The 18,077-nt window shown below is 40.2% G+C and overlaps 1 long non-coding RNA gene across 1 annotated transcript; it reads right to left on the bottom strand.

The window, feature by feature from the left end:
* Positions 1–2,465: 2,465 nt before the first annotated feature.
* On the bottom strand, positions 2,466–3,421 carry LOC128497577 (uncharacterized). Its single transcript, XR_008354330.1, has 2 exons — positions 3,327–3,421; positions 2,466–2,890 (listed from the first exon to the last, which is right to left on the bottom strand). It is a non-coding gene; the product is annotated as an uncharacterized LOC128497577 (long non-coding RNA).
* Positions 3,422–18,077: the final 14,656 nt, after the last annotated feature.

Here is an 18,077-nt window from a genome sequence, read left to right as displayed (position 1 = left end):
CGCTCCCTGCCTACTTCCCTCAAGCGCCCCAATAGCTAAAAGCCACCTACTACTACCTTCTTCATGAAGGCTCTCCCCAGCACCTGGTAGTATACCTGGTAAGTTCCTAGGTAAAAGGAAGACATCATGCCATCTAATACCCTTACCTACAAAGGGACAAGCCTGTCAATCTGATAATGCACAGCTCTTCTGGGCTCAACAACGGAACACTTTAGGATTCTGAAATACGCTGGATCCTGAGAAGTTCATTCTTAGGTTTGTGTCGAGGTGAACTTAACTACTACTGACTTTTTTGTTAGTTCTTACCGGATCCGCTAGAATCCATTGTCACTTAAGTCAAATGGCGTGAATTTGATGTCAAAGAAGCATTTAACACACTTTGTTTTTGATCTGTGCAGCTCTATATTCTAAAACGAAAGAGAACGCACAACCTCACTTTTCTTTGGAAATCATTCTTTGGAAAGCTGTGGGGGGAAAACCACATCTTTTTGGACATCCAGTATATTTTTTGTTATAAACCTGTTATCTGTACGGTAGAGTTTGGTTAGTGTTACATTTTAGCAATGTAGGTCTGTTTGAAGTAGATGTGTTGCTACACCTCGCAGAATAACCATTAATTAAAACTACCGAGAACATGCAGTAAGTTTAATTGAGTTGGAAATATTCGGTTTAAAATGAGGGACATCGGGAAATCTAATATCTGTTGCAAAAGCCAGTGGAAGCAAGACAGCAACCTGTGAGCATTATTACAAATGATTTTCGTTTAATAAGCTACAAAATATATGTGATAAAAGTAGCAGATCCCCTTTAACTTGTATATAACAATATTATATATGGTCAGCTGAACACACAATAGTATCTACGGTAATATCGTTAACCATGACATTCTCTGGCTTGGAGATATCTAGCTGTCACCGTAAGGCTAGGGTAATGCCCAGGGATGCAAAGCAAATGATCTGATATCTCTTATACCAATAATAATTTATTGAAAAGAAGAAATTGCCCCCATTTTTTTCCCATGAGCACTTGGCCAAATATGCTAATAATCATAATTGATCTATATAATTAGTATTGACACTTCAGCAGTCAGCTATCCCAAATCAACGTGAATTAATGTTGTTGCTGTGAATAGGCATATCTGGGAACTTGCCGGGCTTCCTTCTGCTCTCCCCTTTAATTCTTATGGAACGACCACCAATAAGTCCCCCCCCCTCCAGAAGAGGACGAGCTCCTGCCAGCCAACCCTCGGAAGTTCCCAGGTATGAGAATGGTCCAGTCTCACAATACAACAATGCAAAGCCAAGCAAATGTCTAGATATGTATAGGCATACATGTTAACATCCCTGACACTGACATCTCAGCATACAAGCTTTCTTCCTGTAATACAAACATTTATGATAATACAGACATTAAATACACGCAAGGGGAACGAAAACACCAGAATCTGAAGCAGTCATAACCTTGCATTGTAAGATTACACGTATAACGGAATTCCCTCTAGTACTTTGTATTATTTCCTTGCAAGTGTTTTCTGGCAACTACTTCAAAATCATAGTTTTCTCAATGAGCATTTAGTGCAAGGAATCCTCATAACGAGGTTAAACCCTTACGAAAAAATTACTGCAGTTTTTCTGAAGTAATGCTGCAGTTTTTTGGACATGAAAAAACTGCAATACTGCACTTTTACTGCAGTATTACTGCACATTTACTGCAGTGTTACTGCATTTGTACTTCACTGTACTGCAGTTTTACTGCAGTTATTTTTGTACGGAAGAACAAATGCAATAAAGCTGCAGTACACTGAAGTACAACTGTAGGTTTGCAATATAAAAAAAAGTGCAGTAAATGTGCAGTAATACTGCAGTACAGTGAAGTACAAATGCAGTAAAACTGCAGTAAAAGTGCAGTAATACTGCAGTAAAAGTGCACTATTGCAGTTTTTTCATGTCCAAAAAACTGCAGTATTACTTCAGAAAAACTGCAGTAATTTTTTGTAAGGGAAGTAAAGAGAACATTAAAAGGCCCTAACACTTTCAACAGTCCCTGTCTTAAAAATATAAATATATCTTCACAATTGGATGTATCTGTAAATATATATGTTATATATATACGGTATATTACATACATTTGAACCTACATATAGATATAAAAGATTTAGTAACAGAGGCTGCAAGATTTCTATTCCACTCCTGGTACGCAAAGTTTAAATGCTGCTTGAAACTGCGTGTTTAATTAGAGTTTAATAATAGTCTAAGAACTATAAAAGATCATAATCATTACTACTCCTTCTATGTGATGGCTCGCAGAACACCGAGCATCAAACATTCCATACAATCAAAATATATTTCTTACTAATACAATAGAACTTTCCCATATATTGAATATTTTAGAGTTATATTATTAATATTTATTGATTTATATGGTGCCATTATATTCCGCTGCAGTGTACAATGGCAGAAATGTAATAATTTGACCAGAAGGGGTCATTTATTGACTTGAGCTAAACAATTCCGTGAAGCAGAAATGAATATTGCGTGTGTTGGAGACGACAGAGTGCATGTGGGGTTTAATCCTTTGATTGACGCTATAATTCTTCGTCCGTACCTTGAAACAGGTGACCGAGAAGCTGATAAAACGGCTGCGTTTAATTAAAGGAAACAGTCCCAACACCCCATTGATGCTGTAGATAAGGCACAACATTATTGTGTACTAGAGCTCCGCAGGCTACAACTACTTGCTGAAGGCTTGGCAAGATGACGTCAGACAGAACATTGTTGTACAATTGAATATACTCTCTTTTGCTTCAAAAACACACCCCCAGCAGTATGAAAGTGTCCATGCCAATGACCAGATGTCATAAAAAGGCTTTACTCTTCTATATTCGTTTCACCTAAGGAGACAAAAAAACATAAACCATAATTAAAAGTTATACGAAATTTCATACTAATATGTTTAAAGCGACAGAATCCAACAGGAACTTACGGGGACCTCTCAGCTATCTTATAAATTAAAATGCACATTATGGAAGGGTATACAGAAATGAAACTGTCAAATTATTCCAATTGTGTCTAATAAGATAAAAGATGATGTTAAAGTGTTACACAGATATTTCATTTTATTAATTATTAACTAATTTCACCCTAAATCGTACTTATTTCATCAATAAAATGTTTAATATTTGTAGAACTGCGTATCTCTTTACATCGCTGTTGACTTGGGTTAAGTAACCGAAGAATGCTAGTGACAGATCTTCTAATTATACCCCCAACAACATTTGTGTCACCCGAGCGATAATGAAATGGTCATTCAGAGCCCTGTCAACATACTGATCTCTGGTTCTGCGGCATCCGCCGAGTGTCCGGTTTCTTCCTCCATTGTCTCTCCCTCCTCGCATGCTGGCTCTTCATGCACTTTGTCTTCTATCTCACCTGGACACCAATGAGATATAATGAGTACCAGCAGGTCTATGCGTGTCATTGTAGGGCAGGTGGTTTCTAGCAACCACTGTTTGACATCCACTGCTGTGCCGTGCACACATCCTTCACAAACGCGCAACAGTAACACAAATCCAAACACCGTATAATGACATATAACTATAGGTGAAAGTCCTGACAACTCAATACAACACAAATGTATTAAAATAAAATAATGACATTATATAGCTAACTAATTTCTATAACTTATTTAGTTTTACCTTACTAAATCATTTTCTATGGTTTTTATGAAGTGACACTTATAACCAAACCTTATACATTGTGATTGTTATAGCCACTCTGCTATCAAATGTATAAAAAGTTATTTTAAATGAAACTTTTTGGTTATTATCTATATACCACCATAGAAAATATTTTTTTTCTTCTTGAACATAAAACACAGCGCTGCGTAATGTAGGTCGGCATTGACAAAAACCTGGATTTATCTCATTTTGTTCCAATAAACCTCATTTATCTGCAGGCATGGAGGTGTGACTCTGATGACTATGTTAATGAAGTCTGTTCCTCTAAAGACTTTCGTTAGTTAGAGTGTCGGGGCTGGGTGATTACGTTTTAGACATTCTATTGTTTAACATAGTGTAATATTTTTGAAAATGTATTGTTTACCTGATAACGGTAGGAGCTCCCCTTTAACAATAATAGAATAATCTAAAATATGGTTACCGATGAGCATATGTCCTTTTGCCGAAAACAGAGAGAACTGTACATATTTATAAACACAGTAACTAAAAGTTTTTAGTTTGTTAACATTTTTGTTATACCAGCAAGACTCAACAAGTCTGGAATTGTGTGTTTATCAGTTCAATGTTCGGTTGCAATCGTACCTTCTACACATGCAAGGTCATGGTTTTCCTGCACTTCGGCGCACTGCTCTGGCTCTTCGGGTTCCTCCTCATCTGCTGGTCCACCGCTGGGCTCACAGACGTCCTCGGCAGGGAGCTGACCTTCTGAGGCTTCCAACTCTACTGCTTCTGTGGCTTCAACTTGCTCTTCCTCTGTTGGAGGATCATTCGTTGATGCTTCTTGCTCTGGTACTAGTTTTGTTTGGTCTGGAATGGTTTCTATGTCATCTACTATTTGGTCGCTTACATCTGAAGAAGCTGAAAATGAAAATAATGTTATTGCCATTAAAGTGTTTAATTAAAAAAATAAATAAAAATAATAATGCTTAAGTGAGTTATTTTTTAACCCTTTTAAAACTTCCAGCAATACAATTTTCCTCTATGTGAAAAATACAATGAATAAAATGATCATTAATAAAACTGTACATTAGAATGCTTTATTATAACAATCCCCAAGAAACCAATTAAAGTAGTGTTGCAGAAGGCATTCCCGAGTTACAAGCTATGAGACTAATTGGCTTCCTCTCAAAGATTTGGTCCTTAGTAAGAAGACACAACAATGTATTTATATCTGGAATCCCTTCGTTAAAATTGATGCAACAATTCTTATTTAGCAAATCATAGAGGCTACGTTTTTCGGTTCATGTTTGGTTCTGATGCAGATGTTGGCACTTGAGTGTACTATGGTTAGAGTATACGGTAGTTTGTGTAGTTAGTATTATATAATAAGTACTATTATAGCAATGATTTTAGAATAATAAATTATATTTAAAATAGAATTCATAGAGAAATTCTAATGGTTACGTAGTACATATGAGTCATGTCTGTTCCTGACTTTAAAAAAATGGAATAATAAAGAAAAAAATTGGGTAACCAGGATGTTCCATAAAGAACAGAAAATGTCAAAATAGCATTTAAATAAAAGGCTGGATTCAAGTGATCACAAAAACCTACCACCAATGTTGTGGGGATTGTTAGTGCTAGTGTTTGCTGTTGTTGCCCGTCTAATTTCGTATTTAGATCTGTAGTTATTACATTGTTTATTGTTATAGATCTCATGGTGTCAGGAGGAATAACACTGTGTGTCTTGGGAAATAGAAAGTTTTTTTTGATGATTATATAGTGACAAACATAGTGACGTTAATAAACACAGCAACACCAGGATACACGCTCACCTCTGTCATATGTTCTGCAATTCAGCACACATTGGTGAGCGTGTATCAAAAAAACAAATAAAGTTAGCTGCTTGTATTATGAGGCTACCCAAACCACTAGCCAAGCCCTTATCCCTACTGACATCTTCTAGCATTCTTTCTGAACTGCCATTGGCGCTGACGCCAGTTACTTTGCACCGGGTACCGCATCAGATTGATCTTCCAGACTGATGCACTGCTTGTTGTGCCCTGATTACCCATCGTACAATGCTGTCGAGTATGATGGTGCTATATAAATCAATTAATAACTGACAAGTAATCATGTGGCTGGTCAATGCAGCCTCTAAGTGCGTTATGTTCAGAGCCACATTTATTATTATTGTTTTATACACCGATCAGCCATAACGTTATGACCCTAATATTGTGTAGGTCACTTTTTAGCCACCCCCAAACACCCGAGGCATAAATATTAGGGATTCTGTCACATTATATTGCTATATATTGCTCAGCCTGACGCTACGTAAAAGCACCCCCAGTTTGGCGAGTCCCATGTAATTTTTCATGGCTATATTGCTTACCAAGGAGCTGAATCTGTGTTCCTGTGTTCCAAATGGCACGTTATGTTCGCTAATTCAACTTTAATTTAAAAAGGCTAATTGATCATTAGAAAACTTTTTTGCAATTATGTTACAGCTAGAAATTTCCTTGTTTTCCATGAAACAGCGAAGTGACCCCAAACGGTAACGTATGTGAAGTCAACAGAGCATAAAACCCAAGTTCAGTGGTATAAACTAAATATTTAACAACCCCACATGAATTATTAAAGCTTTGGTATCCTCGTTTTAACTATCTAAGCACTGGAAGGGATTGTTTGATAAAATGGAAGTAGTTATAGTCTAATAATCCTGATTTGTGCGCCTGCAAATTAAAAAATTGGCTAGGAGCAGACATTTTGCTTTAAAGCAGATCTGCCATACACTAAACAAACCTGTGCAATGGGGGGGGGGGTTATAGGTTGAAATGAGCAAGATTTATTAAAAGACCACTTTATAGGCAAACTACCGGGAAAAAACTTCCTGTCTTCTTGATCTGCCTGATTACCCCCCCCCCCCAATAATTTATGCCTGCCCTATTGTTAAGTATGTAGCATATCCATACCTGGGAACTTCACTCTGGCTACCCGGAGCCTTCCCTTGTGGGACACGGACGTCGGGGGCAGGGAAATGGGCGGGGAGTGGACGTGCCAAGACCCCGCTCCCCTGACCCGGGGGATTCGGGTCTTGACCCAGAGAACTGGAGCTTCACCCATAGATCTCCGGGTCAAATCCAGGAAGTTTCCAGGTATCCTTGACACGCCTTGCTCCCCACCCATTGCACCTTTTAATGAGCGTGTTTCCTGCAATGTCATTGGTACTGCCCACCAACATCACAGGACCGCCCATTGACATCACAGGACCGCCCGCTGACATCAGTGGGCAGTCCTGGCCACAAGGGAAGGCTCTGGGTAGCCGGAGCTAAGAGGTTCCCAGGTATGAGCATATGTCATACACCTAAACTGGGAATGGTGGTATGGAAGGACTAGAAGGTCAGGTTTCTCCACTGAAAAACAAAGAGCAATAACCAGTTCTCCAGGGTCACAAACCGTTGAGAATTGTGTGACTTTTTCATTGTGTTTAAATAAGAGTATGAATTATCTTTGACCGTTGTTGGTCTCTGTAATAATTCGAGTGTTGGCAATGTTCCTGGAGACCTCTGGTATAAGCACAAGGAAGCCGAACTGTCATCAAAAGACGAAAACAAAACTAAAACAATATTAAAAATAGAAACACAAAATTACACGGCCCATCTAGTCTGTCTGGTGTTAATGCTGTAAATATTAATCAGTGCCTGGTCTCATCTTTAGGAGCCATATGCCCATCCCATGCATCGTTACAGTCCCTCGTCTTATTAACTTCTACCACATCTCTTAGGAGGTTGTCCCACTTATCTACCACCTTCTCAGTAAAGTAAAAAAAATCCTTGTAATTTGAGTAAGAGGTTTTTCCTGGTCCTTTAAGTGAACTAACTTGTGTTTAATATGAGTAAATTATCATAAAAAGGGTTAATGGAGTGACATATTGCCTGAAAAGGTACTCAACAGCACTTTTTAAAGTCAAAGGGCTCTTGTTTCAAGATACAGAAAAAACAGTCTCTAAATGCACTTCTGAAAGGTGACTTACACAAGGGGTTAATTTCTGACATCATTAAAAGGATAATGAAGTTGTAGTTATTGATTTGCTAGATTAATGCAGGGACAGGAACGCTGCCCAACAGGAACTCCTGCTCTCCGTGACGCACGCTATAGAAGCGCTGATGAAGACGTAACTGCTAGAAGATGGCACTGACCGTAAAGAGGTTACTATGACCGCTATGAAAAGTCTTTAATGCCGCTTGTCCTTGTAGTCTCACACTATTACGGCGGTCATCAGACATGAGTTACGTAGGCATGTCATTGTCACACGACACTGCTGCTTACAATTTCCTCTGGTTGATTTATTTAATCCCTTGTTCGTTGGAAGGGCCCGTTCTAAACTATTTTGAACCGGTGCGGGGAGACAGGAACGTATTGTGGTCACGTGACCCCGTGGTGAAACCGAGGCTGCAATGTGAGCATGGGTGTGTAGGTGTTTGTGAGCATGTATGTGTAAGTGGGGTGAGATGGAGTGTGTGCTAGTGAGTATGAGTAAGTGTGTGTGATTTGTTGTATGTTGGAAGGGGGGTCAAGGGGTAAAGGGAGGAACATCTCTATACCAGAAGAAGTTTTACAATTCCTTTAAAATGCCAAATGCCCTCTGTAGACAAACCAATATGTCTTTTACTTATAGCGCACATATATTCTCATTTTGGGGCTTTAAAGTTCCGTAAACTTTGTAAATTCCTCCAGGTTAATGGCGCTGCCTCTTTCCTCCGCAAAACAAACATGACTGCTGCATATTAACTTTACAACCTGCTCCAATTAATAGATTAACTATTCCTCCCCGTTAGCCGGCTTCAAAGAGTTCACACACAATGGAAAGAGAAAGTGATAAAATATAGGTCCGTACAGCACAATGCATATCGCAAATAATGATAAGTAGCCATCAAATGTATATTTGCCTAAATCTGACACCAAGGAACATACAATGGGAATGGCTTCTTCAGTTTCACTGGATGCACTAGGAGCGCTTGCGCTGGGCGAGATCTGTGATACGTCATAGATACTAAAATCAGAAACACTCTCTACAAAGATACAACGACTCCGATGTATCATATAAATTACATATACGGTATATATATATATATATATATATATATATCCCCTTCTCCTTTCTGGTTAATTGCTATGATAATTGATGCTCAAAGTTTAGAACTAACATATACAGTGTAGAAAATGCACAAAATTAGCTAATACGGTAATAAGGAAGTTATATTTCACTGAGAGGGTGGTAGATAAAAGGAACAGTCTCCCAAGAGAAGTGGTAGAAGCTTATATAGTAAGGGAATTTAAACATGCATAAAATAAGTATAAAGTATTCCTCGATCTAAGACAATGCCAAAGACTGATTAAGATTTGGGTCTTTACATCAGGAAAAGTGAGCGGTCAGATTCTATGTGTCTATGTAAGTTTATAGTTTTTCATCTAGATTGTAGATTTTGATATTTGTATTGCTATTGCTATATAAAGTATTAATAACAATATTAATAATAACAATATTATTATTATTAATAATAATAATATTGTTGCCACATCCCATACTCTTTTTTTAATTCCACAAAACAAAAGTTTTCTGCTTATGATTCTGATGCTGGAGCTTTAGCTGAAATATTAATATAAATTATTATTTTAAATTAGTATTATTATTTATTATAATTTTATTTGCTTTTACTGAAAACGTGTGAATGTTCCTTTTTTCGTGTTTAGGTAGATGTGACATCCAATGTATTTGACAGATTTATGGAGCAACGCTTTGCAATCACAGATAAAACAGAAAGCATTGACCACCAGAGCAAAGAATGTGACCTCCTGGACCTGCCTCTGACGGCCAACACACAATAGCCCTTTGTATCGTGACACCTCATACGTGCTCTGTTTCTCACGATCTGCTGTATTAACTGCCCCCGTATAGAAAGTGGTGACCTCTATACATATAGCGCATACACAGAGCAGGTCGGTGTCAGCAGTCTCAGAGAAACCATGGACATTCGACTGAAAGTGCTTCATTAGGAAACACATAGTATCTGGATTGCCTGCATAGCTGAGCGTGATGGGAGTCTGGCTATCCTGCAGCTTAACTCAAATAAGTTGTTAATATTTTCAAGGGGTTGACATACTAAGTGCATTAATAACCGATCGCACAATGGCTGTGCTTTAATGCGAGTGCCTAGGGGCCCCGGTGGCCCCCTGATCAGTGTGTGAAGGATGGGGGCATGGGTTGCATGCTGAGTGCTCACCGCTTTTCTTGGGCCCGTTGGTCTCCACTGACTTGGCAGGGGGTTTGTTACTCCCCTGAGTGTGAGTCTGAGTGCTGCTGGAACAACCCATCGCAAGCCGCAGGCTCCTCCAATCCGACAGCTATTCGAATGAGGAAAGTGCACCGAATTCAGCTCCGAACCAGAAGCGAGGGTGACGCGACTTCTACCCCCAGTGATGGGGGTGATGCACCTGACAGCGGCTGCTAGGAGTGAGTGCGACCCGCCAAGGCTAAAAGTCACCCGAGGGGTGTCACAGCTCTTGGAGTAAAGTTCCGTGCTGCTCCGGTGCTGCTGAACAATGTTTACCGGCACAGACCCGTTGCCATAAGAACCGCCGCGGAGGAGACCCGGTTCCTGATGCAGTCTGTGCCAACTGTACTGCGCTCACTTCGGGCAGCCAGCATGCAGCCGGGGAGCACCGCGCATGCGCATTCCTATCCGCTCTACACTGCTCGGTACACAGCCTTCCCATTTAAACTAAGCCCGCATCTCCTATAGCTAGATATATAGACAGAAAGAAGGATGGATGATAGATAAATAGATAGAGGATAACACTTTATAACTTATACTCGGCTACCTTTCACTTACTGAGAGGGTGGTAGATGAGGTCACCTGATGTTTATTTGCTTCGCATACTAGATAGTGTTAGCCGGACAGCAAAGCCATGTTATAAGCAGAACACCGGGCTAGCTTTATTGTTCTTGTTATTAAGTTACATAGCAGAGACATTTTTGTAGTGCTGTACAATGAATAAATGGGCCAGGCCTGGACAAGTCACCTGGCACAGCGAGCAAATGCTGGCAGCGCTCCATACTCAGCTGAGGAGTTAGCGGCCCCCGGCTGGATATGCTACATGAGCATAAAAGTGAAACGTGTGGCTGCGCAAACCCAGCCAGCGGCCGCACTTATGTCATTATGTACGAGCCGGACGTTAAGTGCCTGGACCAGCCCAGCCCTGAAATGGGCCACAGCAAACAGTGCATCACATAACAATTTGGACTTAAAGAAAGAAAAAGTGAAGAAGCTCCGCTCAGAGAGGCTTCTTGTGGTGTGCTAACCCAATAACTAACCAAGTGTCCAGTGTCTGCTTCCTTTTTTCATTTTAATTTATTATTGTATTTATTCATTTTAAGGTCTAATCACATTGTGCAGTTAAATGCATACGATAACCGAGGGGCCCCATAATATTTTTGTGACTTTCCCCCTTCCATAGAAAGATTCTGCGGAATTGCCCCAACCCCATGCATTTGCCCTTACCAAACCCCCCCACACACACGCGGCTCCTGTCGCCTGAGTCCATGCGCTGTACTCCCCTCTACTCGGCTCCGGCGATGGCTCAGAGAAAGCGCTCTAATGGCTTCTGTTATATATCAGAAATGGGACCACGGAGGGGTTGTTGCACTGCAGCCCTTTATTTTTAGCAGGTTGAACCTGTTCAATGGTGAGGACGTCCCTTTCATAAAACTCCAAAAGATGAATTAGAGAACTTCTAGTAACAGAACGACCAATTATGTCACCAGGCGAAAATAAACCTGCTCATACATGCTCTACATTACACATTTTAGGGAACCACATGAGAACAATGGCATGTGTCGCTTTAATATGTTGTATAGCGGGTGAGTCCTGTTCAGTCTTTGTCATTTGGTCACCCGATTGTAGGGATAGTAAAGGGGCGACCGCCACCGGGCTGCTTTGATTTTGCCCACTGCCTGAATATTTGGTACGGTTTACAATGTAGCCACCAGGATGTATAGCAAAATATGTTTGTTACGCTGCATTTAAACAATGACTTGATCATTTCTGAGGTCCTTTTATGAGTTTCCAATGCACTCCCATCATAGAAGTGCAAGATGAAGTTCTCGGCCCCCATATTATATATTCTTATTTATAGCACGAGCAGAAATGTGAAATTGCTGGAAGGTACTGGTATCCAACAACAAGGAATTGCTATCTGCTTGAATGGCCTCTGACGTAACGTGTGCATCATATGAGCTGCATGCCATGGAGCCAGGGCGAAGTGACTATTCGTGGCAGCTTTTTCCGTGGATCTCTGTGACCAGCATTCCAGCAAAACACTAACCATGTCAGGAGAGAACACGATAATTATTCTCTACCCATACCCATTAATGATTCACGCAATAGCAATACCATGGAGTCTCTCGGAACACTTAGCCACGGTGTTATAATCATATCATATGCATTCGAAAAATGGAAAATCTACTTTCTTACTCCACCTTGAGAACTTTAAACAAGTTTATGTGAGAAGGTTCTGCAACAACTGGTACCACGTGACCCATGGCTGTTCCTTTTCTGGAGGCCGTCAACAACCCTAACTAGATTGTAATATATCGCCGAAATTTGGCTTTGGCTGCACGAATGGCTATTGCTGAGGAAGGACTAGAGCCAAGAGTCTTGTCTTAGGATCAAGTCAAGAGCAAAACCAACATATGCTTGGTTAAGATCACCTCTTTGGTATATGAAACTCCTTGATCTATTCATAAGATCTGGCCCTCTGGTGCACAGATCGTGTTATTGAATACTTTTGATAATAGATCATTATCTGGGGCATAGGCCCCTTCTTAATGTAATTTTACAAAGTTAACAGTATCTATGTCATTTCAGAATTGTGCTTAGGTGAGGGTTCTTTTGATTTCTTATTTCGAGAACTTGACTGTATTTGCTGTGTCGGTTGATGTTAGACTTGTGCGTCCGGATTCAAAGAAATTTGCAGATTTCATCAATTTGTAGAAATCTCTAAAAAAAACAAAGCCAGACCCACACAAAACGGATGAAAATGAAGCAAAAAGCTACACATTTTTGTCCAAAGTTCATTGGCTCTTTCACTCACACGCTCTGAATGTCTCCCTACCTTCTCTGTCCACCACTTCCGCTTCTGTGTCTCGCAGCTCCGCATCTTCTTGTTCTTCTCTCTCTTCTTTCTTCCTCCGCATCTCCATGGACACAACCTCCCGGGCTAAACTTCTGCTGAAATGGTGGAACTTCCAGTGATGTCCTCAACCCCAATCGGAGGGTCAGTGTAAAGGCGTCCCCGGAACCCTGACTGGAGGACCGGGGAGAGGACATCAGTGGAAGTTCCATCATTTTGCTCCGAGATAACCTTGTGTGAATTTCCACCAAAATGGCAGAGCTTTTGGTGATGTTCTGTCCCCCGTCACCGGAAACTTCACCATTTTGAGCTACGATAAGCTTGTGTGAACTTATTCACCAAAATTTCAATTTCTAGAACATTTCTGTGTTCATGGGTCGCTCATAGATCAACTTGTAATAATTTTTTTGTTATTCAAGTTTTCAGACAGCTACAAGTGATGTGTGTCTGTGTTCTAGCTAGGTTATTGTAACACACTAACTACTTATTGTGCTGCCTTGTTGAAAACAACTTAATCACAGAGAAGATCTCTAAGAATAAAGCATAAGGACGAGAAGACTTTATTAGATAAACAGGACTTGATTACTGCATCGTCATAAAGAATAAGGTCAGTGTGATGTTTCAGCAAATATTAAAGAGATGTATCAGAGGGACGAGATTCCTCATTGCAATTTGCATTGAATAACTATATATTATTAAGCATAAGCAGCAATTAAAGAATCTGACCGTAAAATATCAAAACCTGGGTGGTTCTGCAAGAAACTGGAATTTAAAGGGGACCTCCAATGGAAAAATATATTTTTAATTCAGCGTATAATTCAGTGCTGTATCCAGAAATGTAGATTAGTAGTAACAAAAAGTTTTACCTAATTTTAGGTCAACTGGGGACTTGCCATTGCTGTCGGCCATGTGATATTTTGGGTAACTTTGCCTGGTCAAAGTAAAGTCCTGCTTACATCCTTCCTAATTTACTCCGCAGGCTTTCATTAGTTAGGGAGTCCAGCTGGTGTGATTTAGACTGAGCCATTCCACTGTTTACCACCAGCCCACTGGGCATTTATCAGTTTTGCCAGTGGGCACTTACTTTTGCCGACACTCGTATGGCAGATCTGGTGCTTTAATATGCGACTGCTGGTGGGAGTGTAAGATCGTACCGTCCAGCCACACTCACTCAACCGGCCGAGCATCATTTAGCTTCTACTGCCCTTCAAGTGTTAGCGCCGCTTTTTCATCTCCAGTCAAGTTTACCAATGGCAGTACGATATGGAGGGTGTTTGTCTACGAATGGCTGCAGCTGCAGCTGCCTTAAAAAATAATATTATAGAAGTAGAACTATATTAAAAAAAGAAAACATAATATTTTGGGAAATGGGTTATAAATACTAGTAATAGGAACATGGTGGGAGGTCCATCTCTCTGTCTATAGACCTTTCCTGGTAATGAGAGTTATGGATATTTTTGGCCACTAAACACGTGAATGCTGTTACAGCAGATCTCTGCTTTTATAGAGCTTCCAAATCCCTAGTATGCTTCTTTGCACAATGAAATATATTTGTTTGCCTGACAAAAAGAGGATAATATTGTGCACGAGCCGATGAAAATGAGATGAGCTCCTTAGTATTTAATGTCATCATGTTCATGATCAAACAATAGTTCCTGTCACTTTTAATATCAAAATGCGAAAGTGATTGAGACCGGAGTCCATTCCCGGACATTCCTATGTGAAGCAAACTGTATGAAATGTGGATAAACTACACCTTAGATTTGTGAAAGCTGTTTGAGAAGTGTCACGGCATTATGGTTATAAGGGCTCAAAACAAATAGTCATTGCCAAGTGCGCTACCCAGCTCCGGGGCAAACCTAGTCTATAGAGCCAATAGTATAATGACCTAAAATGCATTTTGGAAGACGACGTCCTCAATATGCGTTCTCTGATACCATGTAACACATTCTTTTTTTGCCACTGCTAGAAGCTTTTCCTACTTTAGAGGGTGCGCTACCTGCCATGACTGCGGATAGCGTGAAAGGATCATTTCTGTGTCCCTTACAGTGAATGTGCACGATAGTGAGCCAGAGAAGACTCGCGGTGGAAGTATAGGAGTAGCGGAATTGGAGGTAGCAGCAGCCAATCACATATATGCCAGCTGAACATATGGAGCATGTGCAGCGTGTGTACTTAAGTATGCTTCCTGTTTGTATTAGAGGCACCAAGTGGATGTAGAAAATGAGATAGATGTCAACAGCAACTAAAGAAATTGGGGGGACTAGACTAAAAGAACCTAGCGCAGGGGTGTCCAACCTGCGGCCCTCCAGCTGCTGCAGGACTACATCTCCCATAATGCTCTTTCAGCTAAGGGGCTGGCTGAGGAGTACGGGAGATGTAGTCCTGCAGCAGCTGGAGGGCCGCAGTTTGGTCACCCTTGACCTAGTGACTTAGTCCAGCAAAAATATAAAGATCTATTATTTGGGAATTAGCACATAAGAAGTCATGGTGTATAAAACAGTTAGGGCACTAGTTATGATTTTTTTTTTTACCATATAGCGTATGTCATCATATATCCACTAGCACTATTATAAGTAGGTCCCCGTGCCGTATTAATAAGTCCCAATGCCCTTAGAGCACGCACATCACTGAAGCAGGTCCTCCGTTTAATGAACCTCTTATGTGCCGAAATTCCATTTGTGACGCAACATCTTTCTTTCTAATAGCATTCAAGGCAAAGGGATCTGATATCACTGCATGGTGCTATTTGGCATTTAACTGCATCTAATACATAAAAGCCTTCAAAAGTTATTTCTAAAAGTAGTCAAATCCAGTATCAATTGTTAATTTAAAAACTGAACTCAGCCAAGCACCGTAAAATACCCATAATATACCATCCTAATAATGATCCATCAAAACACACCCTGCACCTTTAACGGGGAAGTGATGGCGTCACTAGCTTTACGGGGATCAGGGAGACAAACCGTATGCTTTACAGATCAATGTTTTTACATAGACATGCCGCTGCTGCCAGCCTCCTATAGGTGTATTGAGCATCTGGCGAGGGCGCGTCCTCACATGCTGCCCATGCATCCACTGCTTATGGCAGGGTCCACAATTAACCCATGAAGGGACCTATCTGTGCAATGAGAGCCTGAAAGGGACAGGACATACATGTCAATTCCATTATTTTATTTTTGTGTTAAAGTTACAGTTTACCTGAAAAGGCTGGATAAAAGAATTATGACCCATATTAAGTCTCTGCATAAAAAAGTATCACTTTATGCATGGATTTTGAAATGCGCTTAGAGAATTGATATGTTGTGCTTTTAATTATTCTCTGTTTAGCTTGTATCACTTGTCTTATATATCATTTCAACCTAAAACGGTTTTATATAATATATATATATATATATGTATATATGTATATATATACGTAGTGGCCTTCTTGGACTAATCCATGTAGGACATATGTGAGTTTCTTTCACTTTAAAATTAACGTGGGTAAGCACAAAAAACCTTTTTAGGACTCAGTACTACGAGCCAGATGCACTACATTGTGATTTCGCTTCCTCAAAACACGAAAGTGGGCGCAGGCGTAAGCAAGGTGTCAGCGGCAAGGCTTTCAGAAGTACATGATAGGTATAATGCATATTTCGCAACGGCCACCACAACAAGTCTGTTAATTCCTACTCTTCCAACATTTGACACAACTTATTTTATTTAAATAGAAACTCATCTTAGAAACACAGGTTGTAAAAAGCTAAAAATCGGTTAAAAAAAAGCTAAAAAGGATCCCCAGGACTTTTCCATGTGTAAAGGGCGGACTTTGCCCTTTAAACTTAAAAAGCCAATGAACAGTGATGGAATGTTCATATCTGAGCATGTTTTGAACCAGGAAAGCCTTTGTTAAATTAACTTCTAAGACTCTATAAAAACATTATGAATATAGTGTTTGTCGCCATCTAGTGGCAGCTACTGAATTTCCATTAGGTGATACATTCATGCCTCCTATCCAGCATTACGTTTTATTAGCTTTCCAGTAAAAACACAAGAACATAAGATGTACAGTTTTTACAGGAGTGAGAGATAATCACAAAAATAGGTTAACAAAATTAAAGCATCAAAGCTGTAGAATCTGAGAAACACGCATGACCGTAAAGGCTCTTTTTATGACAGCCCATCACGTAGCGGTACGAGCTGTGTAATGGCTAATAATAAGCGAGGGTATAAATTCAAGGCGGGTAACCGGATCCTTGCTTTTGGGTCATTTTATTTTATACCATGTAGTTTGGCTTTAGAATTAACAAAGACTATCTTATTCTCACTACTGGAACCCAAAATCTGAGCAGATGTAAGGACCCACTTTCATTCCTCAATTCCCAGCGGTTTTTTTGGTGCCTTCCCAGAATGTATCATTATACTTGCTCCAGAAGGTATAAATCATACACATTCCTGGGAGTGTTTAGCACATAAACCTGGTCGGCGTAATCTTGTTGAACTTAAAACTTTTGTTTTTCACCAAGCTGCTATTCACATAGCGACAGAAGCTGCAGCTGCCCTGGACTCCTGCTTTCCTTACAGCACATGGCAGCTGATTAATACATTTCCTCCCGTATTTATCTGATGTCCCGGCCAGCCGGGTTATAATATATATAGAGGCTTTGTTGCCAGAGGTCTCCATTGCCCCCACATCGATCAACGTCTTCGCCGACAAGTTAATAATCGGTGTGCAATATATTTTCACGGCCCTTTACAGAATGCACTTCCAAACCGGAGTTTGCAGAGCTGCAGTTTCAACTCCCGGACTTCACTCTGTATCTTGAAGAAACTAAAGTTTTTTTCCTGCAAGAGGGGGTTTTATCCAAATACATAAGAACCGAACCATTTGGGCCATATACCCATTTTCTTTCACTTTGTACTTCAGGAAATGGACGCAAAACCAAAGTGTGAAATATTTTACTGTGTTTGCATGTACTACACTGTTACCACTGAATGTCTATTCCAGGTAACCACTACCCTTTCTATAAAGTACAACTCTCACGTTACTCCTCAGTCTTTCACCCTCGTAGCCCTCATTTTAGGTATGATTCAGGGAAATTCAGTCTTTTTTGCAGAAGCTCATTACATTTGTCCGTCCGGCACAGAAAAGACGGTAGAATGAAATAGCCACTCTGATGAAAGCTGCTGCTTTATTAGACCCCAAAATGAAACATATAAAATAAAA

The sequence above is a fragment of the Spea bombifrons genome, chromosome 5 (assembly GCF_027358695.1).
Source record: "Spea bombifrons isolate aSpeBom1 chromosome 5, aSpeBom1.2.pri, whole genome shotgun sequence".
In the NCBI taxonomy this organism is placed as follows: domain Eukaryota; kingdom Metazoa; phylum Chordata; class Amphibia; order Anura; family Pelobatidae; genus Spea; species Spea bombifrons.
The sequence above is the reverse complement of the archived record's forward strand: the minus strand, read 5'-3'. Positions and strand labels throughout refer to the sequence as shown.